The sequence below is a fragment of the Pelecanus crispus genome, chromosome 1, assembly GCF_030463565.1.
Source record: "Pelecanus crispus isolate bPelCri1 chromosome 1, bPelCri1.pri, whole genome shotgun sequence".
Classification (NCBI taxonomy): Eukaryota; Metazoa; Chordata; class Aves; order Pelecaniformes; family Pelecanidae; genus Pelecanus; species Pelecanus crispus.
The window spans coordinates 139,044,735-139,065,650 of NC_134643.1; the positions used below are offsets into that span (position 1 = coordinate 139,044,735).

Sequence of the window (20,916 nt, forward strand, 5' to 3'; positions counted from 1 at the left end):
CCTTCTGGCCTGAATGACTCTGATTTTTCAGTGAAGTTTCAGTGGTAAATTTTTCAAGTTCTGTTTGCATGTCAGCTTGTAAAGTGTGGTGCCACTCTTTCTCTTTTGCTGTTCATTATGTAGTTCAGCAGGCCTCTTGTGAACTGGTGTTAGAATGTTTTTGGGCTTCACAGAAGAAGCAATAGATGAGTATTATCAGCCGTAGCCTTGTGTCTGGGATGTATCCGAAAGTCAGAACTCTCTTTCAGCTATGACTTGCAGGCTCTGGGGGAGGGAGGGAGATGTTCGGCATTGTGCCTCTGTGACATTTTGGAGGTGGAAAAGAATAAGTCTGCTTTCCTGTCAGCTTAATTCAATTTAGTCCTCCGGGCTTCTGTTATTTAGGCAGAACCTTTTTACTGTCTGTGGTGTAATGGTCAGCTTTGCTTTGTGAGCTGTATTGCTTGTTTGCTGGCCACATCTTGCAGGGTTTACATAGCACAGTGATTTGTGCAGAAAGCAGATGCATATTACTAGTTCTCATTTTGCTGTTTCAATGGTTGAAGTGCTAAATGTTTGGTGGAACATCCTGGGGTGTGGTTTTCCACTGAAGAAAACAGGAGTAAGGCTTTACAAATACGACTATCCTTGACCTTGCCAATCTGGCTCCTCCTAGTAGATATTTGACGAACCACTAAATGTAACTATGGCTTCCATATTTGAATACCCCAGGTCTATTATTTTTGATGTGCCAAAGGATTTTTTCTGTCTTTATGACTTCCTTAATTCTCTATAGTGACTTTGTTGTGTGTTTGGTTTCAAGGGATGGGGAGTCCTCCAGGAAAAGACAAAGACACACCATGTGAAGAGGGCAAGCTTATAACACTCCTCTGTTTGATAGCAGACATTCAGAGCAGTAGGAGTATTCCATCTTCGGATCCTCTGATGCATAATCATAAGTGAAAGTAAATTTTCTTCCTTGGGTGAAACCCTGCAAGAGCATGTTCATGCAGCAAAGCTCTGCATTTCTGTATAAACAACAGTGAAACTCAGCATGATGCAAAAAATTCTTGTTAAATACTCTTTAGGTTAATAGTGATGTGTTTAGCAAAGTAAGTGCAGTGGCTTGGGATGCTTATGGATTTGAGAACCTTTTCAGAAATAAAATGCTTTAGAAGTCCTGTGAACAAAAGCTAAAATGTTGTCCAAGAAATAAAAATAAACTTTTTAATTCTGCCAGAGTAGATACTGCTGAACAATCACAAATTAATTTCCTTTACACAGTAAAGAAAAATGCGTGCCATTTGTTGCCTTAACCATGATGGGCATTCCTGTGGTTTTTTTTCCTTTGGCCTCTGTTGTAGCAGTTACCTGCAAAATGTTACCATTACATGTAGCCTGTGTGATGTGTTCTCTTGGTTAAGCTGAACAGATTACTTTCACTGAGAATATATAATTGGATTAGTGTTTTCTTATTCATTTCAAATGCATGGAAACTTAAATGTAGTTAATAATCACGCATATGTGTGTTTCTCTTTTAGTGGAGGCGATAGTGGAGTTTGACTACAAAGCTCAACATGACGATGAGCTGACAATCACTGTAGGTGATATAATCACCAATATCAAGAAAGATGACGGAGGCTGGTGGGAAGGACAGCTCAAAGGCAGAAGAGGTTTGTTCCCTGACAACTTTGTAAGAGTGAGTACAAAGTGGAACTGTTCTTGTGTTGTGTGTATACGTTTTGTGTACTGTGCTGTTTAGGCTAAATATCAGCCTTTATATAATAATATTTCTTAAATCCAAAACCATAATATATTGCAATACAATGTTCTGTTGAGGCTATGTTACAAAGAAAAGATTACTTTCATTGCAAAGGCAATGTAGTTTTGATATCCTGAAAATAAAAGTAGCTGCCCCTACATTTCTCTGCCTTTCAGTGATTGTTTGACTGTGTGGACTGGGAGCAAAGTGCTTATTCTAGAACAACTTATATGTCATGACATTTACAATATTTTCTCTTCTCTGTAACTGCTACTTCTTCTCCGGAGTGCTTTCTTAGGTTTTATAGAAGCTGTTCGTGAATACTTATTCCTGGCTAAAGTAGTTGAGAATAATTAAAATGGATTTTTCCAAACAGTTGCCTATAAAAACTTGAAAAAAAAAAAAAAAAAATCATTACTTTGTATTTCACATAATGTACCAAATAACTTGTGGTAATACTGGTTTAGGAAAGCCATTCAAAGTTTTAGGAATATATATCTTTTTTTACTGGACATCTGTGTGTGTGCACCTATGTCTGCGCATATGAGACTAGCTATTAGCACCTCTTGGCCTCCTTGATTTGTCATTGCAGACCTAGGCTGTTAGTTTCTATAAACCTCCATAAACTTGGCTCTCCACTACGGAAAAGAGAGCAAGAACTGCAATAAATTACATAAATAGGTTTTATGTTAATCTGTTACTACAGCTTCAGAGGATCTTTGGGAGTTTCCCCTTTCCAAGGGTATAAGTATCTTTTTTTTCTTCTTCTAACTGTGTGAGCCTGTTGTGTGTTTAGACATATGCACATAATGAAGTTAATTTTGCTTCAGTAACACTGCATATGTTGAGGTAATTTGGGGAAGTGGTTTGGTGGCAAACTTACTGAGCCTGTAGTGCTGGGGACACATGGCACAGGAGCCTCAGGTGTTCCTGTGGGGACGAATATACTCGCATCCTCATCCTTGTTGCCATTGCCAAGAAGAAACGAGATGAAAGGGAGTGTAGGAGGAAAATGGATACCCTGTTTCTTGTTAACCTCTGAAAATCCACACTTTGGGGTAAGGGGAAGAAACTATTTTGGGACTCATTGATAATTGATATTGATCTAAATATTGATAATATTTTTCTGCTTGAACTCTGAACTGTGAAGTTCTGTGGGACAAAAGCAGACTTCCTCTAAGCTTTCTCCTGGCTGATACTTGAAATCTGCTGCTGATTTTAGGAGGTGTTGGATTTTGTGTCCTAAATAAATGTGGCCTGTGAATTTCTGCTATGAAAACACCATAATCTAAGTATGAAGGTTTGCAAGTTCTCCCCCTTAGTACCTAATTTTTAAGGCCTCTTCTCTCCCAAATGACTTCAAACTGTGTCATCCTGTCACATAATTGAAAAATAAATAGCGTTTTCTCAATAGAAAGTTTTAAAACAACAATAAATGTTCTGGATTTTGTATTCTCATAAAATATCACTACCTGCTCTTTGCTTCCCCCCGGCTTTTTTTTTTTTTTAAATCACCATCCAGTGCTGTTTTCTAACCAGCTAAAAACTGCATTGAATTATTCCCCATTCTCAATTTGAACACAAAGTCAAGTATGTTTTTCATAGTTGAACATTCTCTATCTAAATTAGGTAACATGGTATGGAAGATACAGACTTCCTAAAAGTATAGTTAGTTTGTGAATAACTTGAGTGAAAACCTTTTATTTTTCTTCAGTTTTTCTTGTGTAAATCTCCTGGTATCTGGAGAGCTATAGTCAAACATAACAGCAGTCCCATTAGAAAAATTGTTGAGCATAATCATTCTGTCCACTAAGATTGTAAGTAATTGCAAACTTTCTCTTTCAGTTCTGGAAAATTTTTTATCAAGTGCATGCAGAGTTGAGCTCACCAGCAATCAATTCATGCCCCATTTCGATTCTGTTGTGTCAGCAAGGTAATTGAGAAGCAGGCAAAAAGGGATGCTACAGATGAGTGGTGGGGCCAAATGCAACTCCAAATTCCCACTGCTTATCAGAATTGGTTATAAGAGTAGTTACTTGAGAAAGTTATTCAGAGGTAAAAATCACTAATTAAATTCTTGAGGTATGTGTGTTCTACCTAAAAGTGGAGGGAATAATTTCTTACGGAAAACAGCTTTTCCTTCCTGTGATTTAGTTTTTCTTTTGAATAAATTCATGATGACAATCCAAAGAAAAGTGTTGGGTTTTGCAAAAATTGAATGTTTGGGATGAATTGAAACCACTGAATTAACACAGTAAAGAGGCCTGAGTGGTCTTGGTTAGCATATGTGCATAGATTCTGGAAGTGCAGTTTGAAGAGATAAGAGTTTGGAAGAAAAGATGTACAAATCAGAAATGGAAAAATTAGGGAAATGCAATATATTGGAATATTTATGAAAAAACATTAATACAAAGTGTTATTTAAGAAAATTTAAAAAAATATTTTTCAAGGGAGTACTAGTGTGATGTGAAAAGACATTTGGAGTTGCCTGTAGTGAAAGTGGTTTTAAATTTCATGGAATAAATGCAAATTAGGAGACCATTGAAGAGGATTGTCTGAAGACAGACGTGAGAAAGAGGAAAGGGGAGGTAGCAATGATATTTATGCAGTACATGTGCAGTTATTTTTTTCAGGGGACTTTCACTGTGAAGTTGTATCAGAGGTGCTTCCTGTTCTTGAATCTGCAAAACAACTGCTCTGAATTTTATATATTTTTATACATACAGACACAAAAGAACACAGATTCATACTCTTCTTCTGCTCTGCAATTCAATATGCAGGGTGTTACAGGAAAGGTATTTGAAATTTCTTTTCTCTTTTCATTTTCACTGCCTATTAGTCTGCAGGTACGGTCACTTGGAAGATTTTGTGGGATAAGTTTGTCTAAATGTGAGAAAATTCTTTGGTCCCTCTTTAACATCTAATTTACCTCTGTCAGCCTTTGTAGATATCTACTTTTGTTAGCAATAGTGATGCTGAATTTATCATAAGAAATGTATGGAATGTGTATCAGGTTGTCGTCTTCTCTGTTTTCTTTCAATTTTTCAGGTAGAGGTATAGAAGTATGAGTGGAGAATTATCTACTGTTCCTGGTTGTCTGTTTTACTCCACAGTTACACAGTTGAAAAAGAGGAGGTAGCAGGTGTGATTGCAGTGTAGTTCACTTGCATGGCATAAAGTTGGTCTTTGATATCTTTCTAGGTTGAAAACTTCAACTTGAAATGCAAAATCCTTACTTTTATAGTCAGAAAATAAAGGAAATGTGGATGATGTGTAGTATATTAGTGGGGTTTTTTTAAATGCCATTAGGAGACAGACAGGAGGCTTTTGATTTTTTTCTGGTCTTATTTTAACAAATTCCTTGTCTAACCGTGCTCTGCAGTGTAAAACTGTGTTTGTAAGTGTGACAGCATCTGAGACAGTTAGATTTTGCTGATAGCAGATGAAAATGTAGAAAGCAGGAAACTGTGGTGCAGAGCCACGCTTGCCGGTTTTAATTTACAAACCCAGTTCTATGGGCGATTGGGTAGTGTTATACTGGTAAACTGAATGTACTGCATGTGACAACCTTCAGGCTTGTCTGTTCTCCAGAGGACTTGCCAATATGGCTAGCAGAATTGGGGAGGTAAATTTATTTTAAAATTAGCAAGAAGTGTGGTGGTAGTTAATCTTGAAATTGTGATGTATAGCTTGTTTTAAAATCAGTGAAACAGGACATGAGGTTTGTGTAACTGTACCACTGCCTCAGGTCAGAACAGCAACCTGGATTTCTTGTTACACAAGCAGAAGACAATCTTTAAATAGTGCAAATTAGTTGTAGGATGTCAGGGATGTTCATGCTGAATCATAGGTACGTGGTGGAGATCCTTATCTGTTGTTTGTCATTTAATTTTCTTGTCTATATGTTTTGGGGTTTTTTGGGTGTGGGTGGTGGGTTCTTTTGGTTTTTGTTTTGTTTTGTTTTAATCTTCACAACCAGTCAGAGGCTGTAGAGAATCGTGAGTGAAGCCGAGACCCTTGTGCTTGCTATGCACCCCACACACCCCTGCCCATTCCTATTAGTGCTTTCCTAAAACCTGTCATAAGTCTGGGCCTGTGCACATGCAGGGGCCCTTTACAGCTGTAGTTCAGCTCCTGGGAGGGAAAAGAGAATACTCCCCATGTCCGGGAACACTTTGGTTCCTGCAGTGCTTTCTGCTTCCCCGGGCCTCTGGCTGCTGCTTGGGACCCGTCAGGTGGGAGAACCGACCAGCTCCTGCTGTCCTTCCCTCCGGCTTTGCCACTACGCACTCTCATACTGCTGTGCCCGCCTTTGCTTCAGGGCTTGTAGGTTCCTATCGCCTTCACTGCTCTCCTAAGTACCCTGAATACTATTAATTAAGTGACATCTGGGTCAGCTTTGCCTAAGTAGCCACTTCTCAAAGTTGTGGCATCTGCCAAGGCACTGAGGTTGTATGCAGACTAGGGAAAGCGGTGTGATTTCTGTCTGTACCTGAAAAGATAACTTGCTTTATGGGTCAGTGAATTATTATGGGGGTTTTTTACATACTTGGCAAGAATTTGCAATTCAATTACTGAGCTTTTTTGTTGGAATCTTACTAGAATACTGTCTACGTATTTATTCTTAGGAAATGTTTTAGATTGTGGCATCCTAACTGTTAATGTCGTCTTGGGAATTAGAGCCAGGAGTACTGGTTTCTCATTCCAAGTTCTGGGTATGACTGTTAAAGTTGTTATCCTTATGGTGAAATACAAGAGAATATAATTGATAAAAGAAACTTTCAGATAGGTTCCATCATGTGAAAATGTCTCTTTGAGCTTTTGTTTCTGTCAACAGCAATACAGATTTTGTGGGGCTAAACATAGCATCACTGATATGTTGTTATTTATTATTGCTGTTATTACTCTTACAATAGTGAAAACAAAACTAGTAAAATGAAGTCTTTCTCCCTCTCCCAGCCCATCTCCCCCCTGAAGACACAGATCCACCAAGATGGTCTTGTACTAGTCAATAGTCTCTGACTTGGCAATGTTAACTCTTCAAAGAGAATTCAGCACAGAGCAGCAGCAGCACTCTGGGCTGTCCTGGATGCCCAGGGCGTGATTACAAATAATGTCACGCCTCAACCTGTTTGTCTGGCTTCGGAGGAGGTGGGGGAGCTCCCAGTGAGGCAGCTGCCCTGGGTGTTTGGCCTGGAAGTGATGTGAGACTGACTCCCTGGCAGCTACAGAGGCTTTTTCCCATTCCCTGTCACAGGGAACTGGTGATATGCTCGGCTGAATGGGAAGGGTGCCAGGCTCGTTGCAGTCAGGAGAATGGATCCCGTATGTTTGTCATGGGGGCAAGTGTGGTGTTGGCTGTCCTGTGGTGATCAGTTTGTTGGATATGTTTTGATGCCAGGCTTTGAGGGGGGGATTACTGGGCGGGGGGTGGAAGTGGAGAGGAAAGAAGGGTTGCTGTTTGGGGCTGTCAGCTGTTGGATGTTTTGTGGGAACCAGCATATGAACTATGCAAAAGTGAGAGGGTTTTAAATGCGTGCAGCGGTCATGCAGTGGAGACATGGTAATGTGAAGCTTCAGTGTTAAGGTTTTTATTAGCTTGCAGTGACTAATACTTTATATTGCAACAAGTAAAAAGTAGCCTTCTGAAAAGGCAGTGGCTTAATTGTAATTATATATTGATAGAACTGGTGAAAATTTAAGAGCTTGAAAACAAAATGAACTGCTTTTCATTCTTAATATGCATTGTAATTGCTGATGTTTAAAAAAAGCATAAAAAGAAATATTCTTATTTAAACGCACATAATATTTTGTAAATGCTGATAGAGTTCAATGTAGGTAGTATAAATTGATATACTAAAGAGACTCAATTATTTCCTCTTTTTGCTCAGGTTTGTCTTTTGTATTCTTAAGAAAACCTCAGTAGAGTGCTTCTGTTTAAAATATGCTGTTTAAATTGTAAATAAAAAATAAAGAAATGCTAAAAAGGAAACTAAACACTTCTTTTATTTTTCTTCCCCCTTCCTGAGGCTCCAAGCCGTGAGGAAGAGGAGAACTGAATCAGAGATTGAAACAAGGACTGAATGTGCTATCTAGAAGTTGTATTTTCAAAGATATAACTTCTTTGGAGCTGTAATATCGTAATTCTTCAAAGCAGCTTCAATTTCTTCAGAACTTATTTATATATTATTATTTGGAACTGTGTTTTACGTAGGAAAGTCAAAGTGGTTTTGGCAATAGCCTCTAAAAGTAGTTTCCATAAGGGTTTATGGAATTCACAGGATTAGATGGTTGACAGTGTTTCTCTAACCTGGTCCTGAAAGGTTGGGAGGCAAAGGGAAGGTATCCTGACCTTAGACTTTCTCTTCCTAAAGTCAGTTTCTTTTTTTTTTTTTTTTTTTTTTTTTTCCCCGGCAACTTTCCAAGCTCCGGATGTTTTTATTTTCTCTGTAGCTTATTTGTGTGTGGGTGGGTATGTTAGTAATGCATGTATTTTGGTCTGATTCATTTTTACACTTGTTCTGGCAATTGTTTTACTGTTGGAGCAGGCTGCTGTGACAGAAACTTCTCTGTAGGTGAAATCTGTAGAGGTGCTTAGCAGCATTTGCATACAAATGTCTTGCAAAAGGTACTTTTACAGTTTTGGATTTACAGAGAGTACAGCTGTGTATCTGATTTTTCCCTACAGGACCAAAAACCTTGTTAGAATTCTTAAAACACAGTAACAGAGAACACAAGCTCCTAGAAACTGAATTGCAGTTCGGTCCTGCTGCTGTTTGAAGCTAGTGTGAGAATACTTGTTGATATTTCCACCTTTCTCGGAATTTAATTACATAGCCCTGAGATGGATTCCCTCAACTTCAGGAAACATTTGATTTTGATGTTTTTAATGTTTGTTTGGAAAAAAAGGGTATAAGAGAAACAGTATTCTGGATGCCTGTGGCGTAACTACGGCATTTAATAATCATAATTGTGAAGGGTTGTGCTTGCATTCAAGCTTAGTCTGCCAAATATTCCATTTACTCCATTAGAATGATCCAGCCTGTGTCCGGACTACATCTACTGGTTGTCTTTCAGTTTGTATTACTTAAATGTTAAGTGACATTAACAGTAAGAATGGAGATGAGAGCAAGAGGGACATGTGGGGAAAAAGAAAGCTGTTGGGGATTGTAAGACTAGCTGTTCTAACTGCTGCTGTCGACTTAATGATACTGTTTACTTCTGAATATTCCTGTCTTGATCAAACACTATAATTTATTAACAGTAAGTATATGTGCGTGTGTGGGGGGTTGTTTAGTGGTGTTGATTTTTATTTGTTCAGGTTTTCTTTGTTGGTTTTGTGTTTCACTTCTATGTATAGGAGTGCTGGTTTTTCTGCATTATCCTGTGTAGACCATTTAAAAGCTTTCATATAATAGCTTTCATGGTTTTATAAAGTGCATATCAACTGGAATAGCAAAATATTTGCTATTGGAAGTAGTATTTGACTAATTAGATATCTTTGTATTCAGTGTCTGTAAGTGCTGCAATTCCCTCCTAGAATCTTTTGGGAACTGTTTGGGAAGCTGATGGTGGAGACAGAGTCCTTAAAGGGTCCCCCATTTCCTGCTGTCACCTAATTATTTACTCTACTGGAATTTCACTGGCGCTGTTAGTAAAAATGTAATATGACAGTACATTAGAGCAGTTTAGGTTTGTGATCAGCACATGTTGTTCTCTTCAGAGTTGGAAAGAGATGGGTATATGTGAGTCTCTTAATCCTCATTTTTTGGCTCTGTTACAGCCATATGAAATATATTATTGTTTATATATAGACACTGTAGTCATTCAGTTACCCTTGGAAAAGACAAAGGTGCACGTAAACTACTATCATGTAATAGGATGAGTTACTTACTGACTCTGACTTCAGAATCCTTCAGTGATGGATACTTAGTGCCAATGGTTGTGACGGGAGGTGGTGAGGAATGGAAGGGAAGAAACAAGTAGAACGTACACTTTTAAAAATAATATTGGTACCTCCCACCCAGGAATAAGAAACAAGGCAAACCTGTCATTTTTACAGAAGGTGGTAGTGACTTCTGCTTTTATTGTTTTGGGGTTTTTTTGACTGGGAATATTGAGAGAGATAAATGTATCACAAGTCATTCAAGACTGTGCAAGGTGTCGAGTGTATGTATCTGCTGCTTCACAAAACCTTGATTTCTCTATTTCCTGCTGCATGGGGACTCACTGCACCCTTTGAAAGATTAATTTAGTACTCGTTCTTCCAGAGAACTTGTATTCACCTTCCCAGAGGCTATCGGCCAGTATTATCAAAAACCCTGGTTAAAAACACCTTTCCAACAGAAACCATCTCTAAACCAGAAATTTCTTTCATAACTTTTATGATTGCTTATGGTTACAAGTTATTGCCATTATTTTGGCTGGTTCATGATAACCAGCTTAGCTAAGCCTTGGTTTCCCTTTTAGACAAGCTTAGGTGAGTTTAGGTGGTCTAATTTATGTTTCAGTATTTACTTATTAATTGATAGCACAAAGCAAATGAAACTCCTTTTTATCTTTTTGGCTGAAAATTATTCTCTTTCTACTTGGCGCCAAGAGCATCGTGTCGTCCAGCTTTCCTTTTGCCACCTGTGTTTATCAGTTTTTTTGTTGCTTGAAGGGGTTTTTTTGTTTTTTTTCTCTTGCCCCAAGCTTTCTTATCATGATCCCCCAGGACCCTGCCAGCATGTGAGCAGACTGCCCATCTTACTGCATGTTGCTGTCATGTCTGCATTACGTGGCCATGGTACTTTTGGCAGTGGCTGATGACAGTCTCTAATCACTGGCCCAATGAACACCTAATAACTATAGATAGAAGAAGGTAAGATGCAAATCTTAGTGTATTCTTTATCCTTCCCTAATGTCCTATGTCTCAATTTTATTGTACTATCAAGCACAAAGACAAAATGTAACCTGTTCCTCCTTTAAAAGTCCTTCTAAGATGACCTGAGTTATTCTCCTTCCTGGGTTGAATTAGAGAAATATAGATGGAAAAATGCCTGCAATTCAGAACTACCGTATGAACTATCTTGAATAAAAAATACCTAAATTTAACCCACCAAAAAGCTGCATACATGTTTCAATGTAGCTTTCAGCAAATTTTTTAATGCTTCACTTTCGTTTTAGAAGAGTCTACTTCTAAAATTTAGCTGAATATTTTCTACACAATTTGTTTCATGGAAAAAAGTGCTTATAAGTGGAAATACCTGAAATTTACTGTTGCGTGTGTACAAAAGGGCATATGCTCAGTTGTTTTCCTCTGTTCCCACACCACTCCTTCATTTTGCGACCTTCAGTTGATTCATAATGCTCTTGTGTACTTTTATCTATTACCTTTCTTTGACTCTGTGGGATCTGTACTTTCAAACTGAAAGCACCTGAAAGCCTATGGTTGTGAATTTGAGTTGATCAGTTCTCATGAACAGGTTGTCACAAATAATGACAGTTAATTCAAAACCAAAAACTGGTTTGTTACTGATGTTTTGTAAATTGACAGAATGCTGAAGCTAAACTAAAGTCCTGGAAGGAGTTAGGATTTGTGTTAGCTTGCTGTGAGTGAGATATGACCAGTATTTTTCCCTGCAGAAGGAAAGATCATACGTACGTTAAAACCTCCTTAACTGAACAGGTAAGGGCAGATCCTTTAAAAACTGTTGTACAGAAATAAATTCCCTATACAAGTACTTCACTGAAGTTGATGGAATGACTAGGAGGATACAACTGTTTACATGCACCAATTCTTGCAGGACTGAGCACTGCATTTCATAGTCCTTAACTGGTCTGCAGTTGGTTCTATGTAGAAAACTTCGCAATTTCTGTATTGTCAGCCCACATGTTTCTGGTGGGTCATTTCAACTTCTGCAGCCTTTCAGACAATGTGAACATTTTTCAGAGAATCTAGGCAACTGTCTGGTGGACATCAGAGGAAAATGTTGAGTAAGTGGAGGGAGAGGAATGCCTCATTAAGCTGTAAAATAAAAGCTCTTTTTATATATATATATAAAATCAATTTCAAAATGTTTTCAGCAATATGCATGGGTGCATGTAGTAGATGCGCATAACGTATGTGTGTGGTTTGCAGAAATAGATACTAGGCCTAAAACTAGAACATACAAGTTAAAGTATCAGACATTATTTTTAAAGCGACTTTTGTTTTATAAAATAGAAACAAAGGAAATGTATTCTCTGGTCTCATTCATTAATTCAAGCTTTTTTCCTTCACTAAGCAATTGTATAATGCTGATCTTTTATATCTGAAACAGTTTTTACAAGGAAGTAGTATGTGTGTTGCTCGCCCTTCTGAACCTTGGTGACACTTGACCCCATTTCTTTGTGCTGGGGTTTTCACCTTTTCATTGTTTTTCTAGGAGTATTCAGATATTTAGAAAAGGGTAATTTTTGTTTGGTCTCTTTAAAGTGAGTATACTCTGCTCCCCAGGCTCATGTGTTTCCATTAGAAGCTGCCCTTCTCTTCCCACTCCCCCACCTGGCAGCTTCTGTGTGGGTTTTATTTTCTCATGAAGCTGAAACTGGGTGTACAACTTACAGGGCTGAAGAACTCCTTCAGGGCTTCCTTGCTCATGCCTGGAGTTACTTGTAATGTGTTGGTAACCCGCCTCTCCAGTCTCTGTACCATGTCCTACTGCTGTCAAATTGCAGCTCCATCACTGAGCACTACAAAGAATGAGAGAAAATATTTATTTTAGCTGTGTTAGAGAGTGTTTTTTATTTGAAGACTGGTTATATTACTGGAGGCTTTCTTGGTCATGCCTTTGAGCCTGTCTGTACTAAAATGAGCTACTCTACTCCTACCATTGAAGAATGCACGTGGAGGGACAGACAGGGAGATGGGATTTGAGTTTTAACAGCCAACACCACCAGCATTTGCTAATGAGTGCTAACAGATGTATTTGTTTCCTACTGATGTTTTCAGACGTTCATAAAGCTAAAACCAGATTTACAGGGAGAGGCTAAATTACTATCTGTTACTAGATTGCGTTGTTGGAAAAATTGACTAGGCTCCCAGACTCAATATCCCCTCATCAGATCTGGCAACAAGCAACAAAAAGATAAATACTGGCTACAGGCAATTACTCTTAGTTAAGGCCAATTAATATTAGCTTGTTAGACTGCTTGAGCGAAAGGGGAAGTTCACATCATTGGAGCATGATACATAGTAGCAGGAAGAGACCTGAACTTGAAACAGCATTATTACTGCTGTGCTGCCATTATACTGATACCATCATTTTATTGAACTTCACCTCAAAGTAGTAAGTTTTTTCATTCCTGCTACTCTCAGGAAAATACACATAAACAGGGCTTGTGAAAAAATGTCACAAATAATGATTCGGTGAAAATATAGAGTGATTAGTTACAAGTGCTTTTTTAGGTGTACAAAAGAAATACATCAACGTAGTAGTAATTCTCTGGTAAAGATCATTTGGTGCCACCAATAGAGCTCCTTGACTTTTGTGGTGTTAACAGTGGCCACTTAAAGTATTTTTGCTTTTGCTCTGAATGTGTGTGCCTTCCAATGAGGACATACCATGGTGTAAATATTACCTGCTGCCAAAATACATAGCATAAGATAATAAAAACCCAAATTGTTCTTTGTAAATATTACAGATGAGCAGCCTCACTTGCGATAGGAACTTGTGTCTCTTTTGCTCTGTCTGTACCATTGTTCTTTCATGGTTATGAGAGTGTTAGTATTATGTATTGCTGGAGAGTTGCTGTGAAGCAGCAATACAGCGAAGCTTTGCTTCAGGGCCATCTAGTAAAACCCTGTACAGCAAGCAAACAGGATGTACCAGTAAAAGCTCAATCAGTTAAACCAGTTTAGCTAGTTTAATTAAGTCAGTGGTAGGGGCTTCTGCTAGTTCAGTTACAAATGACACCTGCCCATCTTCTTGCCCCAGCTATGCTGGCAGAAGTCTGCAAGTAGGTACTGTTTTAGGAAATTCCAGTTTGGTTGTTTCTAATATATATAGCACATTGTTGCAATGTAGTCTCTTCCTTCCCCTTTTTGTATCTTTTTTTTTTAACACCCTTCTCTCCAAGGAATTTACAGCTGTGCCTCTTAGTTAAATGTAACTGCCCTTGGATATAGTTATTAGCCACCTGCCTCTCTACCTGATACATTTTTTGCACTCTTGGAACACAGAAGAGAAGTTTAAGGTTTGAATTCTGTGAGTAGAAGAAACAGAGGCTAGTTAGTATCCAGATTTTATTCTCAAGTGAAAGGGCTAGAATAATGGCAGATATGCAAGTTGTGCAAGATACTTGGACAGTATTTAAGATCCAAATAACTATTACTTTGTCATAAAACACTAGCATTAACTATTTTTGTATTCAACTGTTAGCAGATGAGACAACTAGAAAGGAGTGATTGAACAGTTTCTTTAGTGGTTTTTAAGTGAAAGGGATACCTACAGGGTATCTGGAAAAGATTCTTTAAGATGAACCCATAGTAAGCTAACTCCACTGTACGGACCATCACAGGAAATGTAGCTAGGGCACCAAATGACATTGTTTAAAATGTTAATGAAGTATTTCCGTGCACTGCAGAAACCATAGCTATGCTAGCACAAAACTGAAGTTGTGTTCAGTGGTGTGTTGCCTTGCAGCTCCTCTCTGCTGGGTGCACTTAAGTGCAGAGAGAAAAGCTGTGCAGCTTGCACTGTATTAGATTGCTTTCATGAGAAGTAGTAAGGATGGTATGACTAAGCAAAGGTTGAGGAAGCAAAAGTTTGGTCAGGAAAGAAGCAGAATAAATACAAAAAGACATGGCAGAAATGGGCACAGGACAAACCATGTAAATTCAGGCATCTCTGACAGTGTTGGAGAAAGCAGTGCTCTAAGATCTGCCAACTACGTGGTGGATTACATGGCAGCTTCTCTTGAACCTTGTTCATACCCTGCTCCTAGCCTGTATCATTTCCTTCCTTTTGCTGTTTCCAGCTTAACCTGTTACAAACTGTTCTCAGAAGTTTTTCAGCATAACGTCTATACCTGAGTTTAGGAAAGATAACTTCTGAGGTATCAATTCTGTCACAATGCCTTCTGTTAAAGGTTAGTGTGGACAGATTATGGTTCTTGCCAAAAACTCTGTAATAGCATAGTCCTCACAGGAAGGTTGGATGCTCTTATTATATATGGGCACTTTTTTTAATTTTAGCTGACAGGATGTATGTATGTTCTAAAGAATACATTTTAATCTGAAAGGTGGCATTTTAGTTAATCATGTCTGTCTGAGTGTTGGAATTGCTTGAATAGTTATGTCCTACATGGCTTTGTTTCTTCTCCTTGCTTTCACATGGATTCTTGGTCTGTCTTATGATTGATCGCAAAAGTAAAGATAACTTTATTTGCAGTGTTTTGGTTTTGGGAGATCTGTTTTATTCTGTCAAATGTCATTCAGTAACTCTAGCTCATACTTGTTTCCACAGTACAAAGCATTCTCCCTGCTCTCCATCGTTGCTGCAAGCCAGTCTGATATCTGAAACAGAAGTGTTATTTTCATTCATACATCATAAAGGTAGAGTAGACAGATCTGCTCTAATGCCTAACCCAGAAGAAAAACTCAGAGGAGATTAATTCCAGAGGAAAAGTTGATTTTTCTCAGAAGGAACCTTGGGGGAGGCTCTTAGGTACTAGCAGAAAGCAAAAGTTGTTCATGTTTTCAGGAAGGAAAAGAACAACTTGAGTTTGGGGAACTCAAGCCTCGCATTGACCTCCTGGAAGCCATTTCCAAACGTATGAAGGGCAAGAAGCTGGTTGGGAGTAGTCAGCATGGATTTATGAAGGGGAAGTCCGGTCTGTCAGTTGGTTTTCTACAGTGAGATCACTGACTTGGTGGAGGAGGGGAGGGCAGTGGATATTGTTTGCATTGACTTCAGCAAAGCTTTTGACACTGTCTCCCGTAGCACCCTCGTTGACAAACTGATGAAGTGGAGACCAGGTAAATGGACAGTGAGGTGGGCTGAAAACTGGCTGAAGTGCCAGGCTCACAGGGTTGTGATCAGCAGCACGAGCTCCAGCTGAAGGCCGGTCACCGTCAGCATGCCACAGGGGTGGATAGTGGGGCCAGTGCTGCTCAGCATCTTCACTAATGACCCGGGTGATAGGGCAGAGTGCACCCTCAGCGAGTCTGCAGTTGGTGCAAAACAGGAAGAGTGTTTGACACACCAGAGGGTCGTGCTGCCATTCGGAGAGGCCTCAGCAGGCTGGAGAAATGGGCTGACAGGATCCTTGTGAACAGAGGGGAATGCCAAGTTCTGCACCTGGAGAGGAGTAACTGCAGGCACCAGTACAGGCTGGGTCTGAGTGGCTGGAAAGCAGCTTTGGCGAGAAGGGCGCAGGGATCCTGGTGGGCACCAAGCAGGGCATGAGGCAGCAATGTGTGCTTGTGGCAAAGGCAGCTCCTAGCTTCCTGGGCTGCATTAGGCAGAGGATTGGCAGGAGGCAGGTGGAGAGGGGTGATCCTTCTCTTCTCCTTTCTGGTGAAGCACATCTGGAGTGCTGTGTCCAGTTGTGGGTTGTCCCGTACGAGAGAGATGGGGATAGTGGAGCAAGTCCAGCGAAGGGCCATGAAGATGGCTGGGGGTTTGGTGTGCCTGACATCTGAGGAGAGTCTGAGAGAGATGGGAGTGTTTATCCTGGAGAAGAGAAGGCTCAGTGTGATGTTATTGATGTGTCTGAATATGGGGATGATGTGCAGTAAAGCAAATGGAGTCAGAGTCCTCTGGGCAGTAGACAGAGCAAGGACACGAGGCAATGGGCAGAAATTGAAATACAAGAAAGCCCATTTAAACTTAACAAAAAATACTTTAATGTGAGGCTGGTCAAACACTGGAACAGGTTGTCCGGAGATATTGTGGAGCCTTCATCCTTGGACATAATTAAAATCCAACTGGGCACAGCCTTGAGTATCCTGCTCTCACTCGCCCTGCTCTGAGCCAGGGGGTTGGATGAGACAATCTCCAGAAGTGCCTTCCTGCCTCAGCCATTCTGCAAGTCTGTAAAAACAACTGGTTTGAGCACTGTACTTTGGCTCTATAGGGATCACTCAGCCATGGAGTAGTAAAGAGGAGTGTTAGTTGAAGTATGGGGGATAAGAATCTGGGCCCACCTAAAGGCTGTATCTTGTGAACAAGTGATGCCTTTTCTTTATAATCAAGTGAAGTGTTGGTTTTAGTTTCCACTTGTAATTATAACTACATATTTTTTCTTTCAGTGAGAAGCATTTTTCACACTCCAATTAAAAATATGATGCCTTTCCCACTGCTTACACGCACATGTACTTATGTCTAGGATAACGAAGGAGGTTTTAGCAATATGAAATTGTGATTCTTGAAGCACTTGAATAGGCTGAGTAAACTCCAGTGCCTTTAGTTGATTTTTTTTTTTTTTAAATCCTAGCTTTCTGCAGGCCATACTTTTCTGCATACCCCTTTCCTTGCCTCCTTCTTACTCCCCATATCCCACAACTTCTGAAGTGACCTTTAACTGTGAAGAAGTGAGGTGTTAGCTTATTACAAGTCATAAGTAACCCTTTGTGAAAGTAGGCAGCTACAGAGAGAAGAGTATCCACATTCTGTGAAAGACAGCAATATGAATTCCAGGCTTGTCTGATGTAAAAGAATCAAGGGAGGAGAGTGCTTGGAGGGAACTGCTGGAAGAACTTGCATACAAGAAGGTACAAATATCAGAATATTATTCAACCACAAGAGACAGAGATGTTACTCTGACTAGCTTCAAATTACTCGGGGGGTAGAAAAAGTGTCTGCTTAACATGGGGGTTTGTGTGTATATATATGGATTTTATTTATGAATGAGAGCAAGAGCTTGAGATGAGTTTGGAAAACATCTCCTAGTTCATAGTTCCAGTCCCCTTACTCTTGCAGGCCCTGTATTTCACATTTATGAAGCTTCAGTGTGTTGTTACTGTGCCCAGCAAATGCTGCTTGAGAATCTCTTTGCTCTCATGGTTAGAAACATTCCTTTACACATTATCCTAAATTTATTAATGGCCAGTTTTTATCACTTGCTGTTGTGCAAGCACTCTCCTTGTGAGTTAAGATGGCTTTTTGGTTTTTCCCCCATGGTGTTTCATCAATCCTGTTTGCTCTTAAACAGCCATTGAAGGTCTTCTCTTTGCTTGAGATACTGATGTAAGGTAGGCTGTCATTCTTTTGAGAATACTAGCAGCACTTCTCTGTATTTTATTTACAGCACATGTTCACATGCTGAACAGACACAACATGATAAAGAATGATACATAGTATTCCAGATTAAGCCTCAGTATTGCATTGTGTATTGACTTTGACTCATCTGTTATCCATTTAATAATTCCCTCTCATTACAGTAACCTGTAAATCAGTTCATGGACCTGTATTTGTCAGGTGGACTCAAAACTATATGAGAAACAAAATCTGCATGTTGTTTTGAAAAACATAGTAATTTTTAATATCTTTTTCTAGCTGGTCTGAATTGCTATGACTTTCTCTGAAACTCATCTCGTAAGTTGTGGGGTTTTTTTGTTTTTTTTTTTAAGAGCTGTACAGTAATGATTATTTTGGATTTGTTCATGCCATCAAGATTGCTCTTGTCTCAGTAGCTACTAGACATATAGTTTGGTCTTTTCTCCAAAATTGCTTTTTACTGGCTTCATTGTGTGCCTCTGTGTGTTAATTTGTGGACTTTATCTGTCAGCCAGTGAACCACCTGCATGCTGTCTGGTAAGCTGGGATGAGTTTTGCTGAAGAAGTCACACACTAAAGTGAGCACCGTGTTTTTCGGTTACCTGAAATAGCCTCCATTTCACAGTTCCCATAGAGCCATCTTTTCTATACAACCCTCTTTCTTTTACTGCTAATTATAACCTTCTCTTATGAGTTCTTACAGTCAGAGAATTCCCAAACTGTAACAAGAGGAAAGAAGGATTTAATAATTTAGAGAAAAATTGAGTGAAAGGGAAGAGAGAAACGATTGTGGAAGACAAAAGTTGTGATATGTATGGGGCTTTATGTGCCTTTGTGGAACGATTGAAATAATTTGGCTGCCAAATGAATCACACTCCTCTTTTGTCATTCATGGAGGGCTCTGCTAAGATCGAGCCTTTGTGTGAACAAGATCTTTTCAGATTAGAGCATTTGAGCAGCCTGTTCTGTCTTGAAGTAAAATTTATTTTCAGCAGCCATATTCTAAATGTGTTGTACCTGTGTGAGGGAAGTACAGAAAGCAAAAAATCTTGTGGTAGAATTTTGTCCCTGAGTTCCATGAAACTTGGCAGAGGCCAGGCCAAGATAGAAAATTATCTAGATTACATTTGGAAATGGAATATTTGCCTCTTGCATTTGTAAACCTAGGACAAACTTGTGAGAAACTGGTATTAGGTTGGTATTAGATTTAACTCAGGAAAACAGGAACAGGGAAATTATGGTAGAGAAGTTGAGGGAGAATATTGTAATGACTGGGGCATGCTTGCTGTTCTGAAGGGTTAAAACTGATGACTGCTGTTAAAATAGGTAGAAATAACCAAAAAAAGGATAAAAAAAGAACAGCATGCAATGTTAAGAGTTCTGTTGAATTGCTAACAAGGGCTGAATTTGAGAAGGGTTATTGAAAGGGATGGGGTTGGGTTGGAGTTAAAAGGATTGGATAGGGCACCATAACCCAGGGTAATATGCTGGAAAATGTAAGTGCTGTAAAAAAAAACAACAGTAAGATGCAAGTGGACTGGAGGAAATGCAGAGTAATGTTCAATCCCAATATAGCCTCTGCTGTGCTTCCTTTTGTGTTCTTTTGGGTTTTTTGGGGGGTGTTTTTTCTTGCATCTTCTTCCTCAGTTATCACCGCTGTTATTAAGCATGCCCCTGTGGCTTTCTCTGCAGACCATAAAGAGTGTCTGTAAACCATCTCTACTCCACCTGTTTCACACAGGTTTAGTAGTAAGACAGAGAGGCAAGGCGAGTGAGAGTTGAGGGGATGCGTAGGAAGTTAAGAACTGGAGCACTGAGGTTAAGCAGAATGGCTCTTAGGAGCCACCCACGAGGGCCCTCTGTCTATCTGTACGGAGGATAGCAAGGTTTAATACAAGCAGTGAAGAGACCTTGGATTAAAAAATCACATTCTGTGACAATGTCTACTGGCAAAGACAGACAGCTGTGTTTGTAAGATTTTTGTCCTGTAGGGTTTTTAAATGTGCCATGGTGACTTTATATTGATTTCCCCCAATTAGCCTCCTTTGAAACTGCAGTCAATGATGTAATCATTTGGTTTTGCTTTTGGGGTTTCACTTTTGACAGATATTCATGGCTTCTCACAATAGGTACTTTGCATAGCTTTGTTTTATGGAAACATGTATTATTAGTGGTTTGTAGTATTAGTTTCATAGATTTGATCCAAAGCTCATGTAGCCTGTTATATGGCTCTTTTTGGATTGCACTGCCTATTGCCAATGATAAGATGCATTTTCTTTAAGCTATGCTTTTGCTTGAAAATTTTAATGTATAGCTCTGTACATGTGTGTGTCTCTTATCTCCAGACCATACTCTGAGTTTTCTTGCAGTCTCTGAGCAGGAGCAGAAAACACTGCAAACTGCATGGACCAATGTTGTGACTTAAAATGACATATCTATGGGGTTTGTTTATTTTCTTTTTCTTTCTTGAAACCTCACTCTTTTAAATTATATTAATAAGAATTCATTCTAATTGTCTAAGGACAACACTTTTAAAGGTGAATCAGTAAAATCTGTTTTGTTGTATTAAGGTGGGGTAGCAGAAGGTAGCCCTTGCATCTATAACCTTTGCAGAGACTGAGTGTCATTCTGAATTCTCTTTCCCTCTCTGTGGCAAGAGTGTATTTCTGTTACCTTCCTTGGGTGCCTCTAAAGATAGAGTTAGTTATGACTGCTGTTTTGGATAGGCATCTCTGCAAACAGTACCCTTGGAACCTACTGGAAACACTTCTTGCTCAAGCTGATGAATCTGTGCTAGAGCAACACAGCATGCCTTTGTTCCGTGGCTAACGGTAAATACTTAAGGCCTTAGAGCTGCAAGTACTCTGCATGTTAAGAACTGAACACCTGCATTAATCTAACCTTCTTTCTCCTGACTACCTGGCTAATATC

The 20,916-nt window shown here is 39.3% G+C and overlaps 1 protein-coding gene across 2 annotated transcripts in view; it reads left to right on the forward strand.

Annotated features, from left to right (window-relative positions):
• Positions 1-1,619: 1,619 nt before the first annotated feature.
• The window catches only part of SH3KBP1 (SH3 domain containing kinase binding protein 1), a 208,124-nt gene continuing 188,827 nt past the window's right edge, over positions 1,620-20,916 (forward strand). The window contains exon 1 of one of the 2 annotated variants that reach the window (XM_075709586.1): positions 1,620-1,678. The gene's annotated coding sequence lies outside the window, so the exon portion shown is untranslated. The remainder of the gene's footprint in view (positions 1,679-20,916) is intronic. The other variant, XM_075709582.1, reaches the window with a different exon arrangement.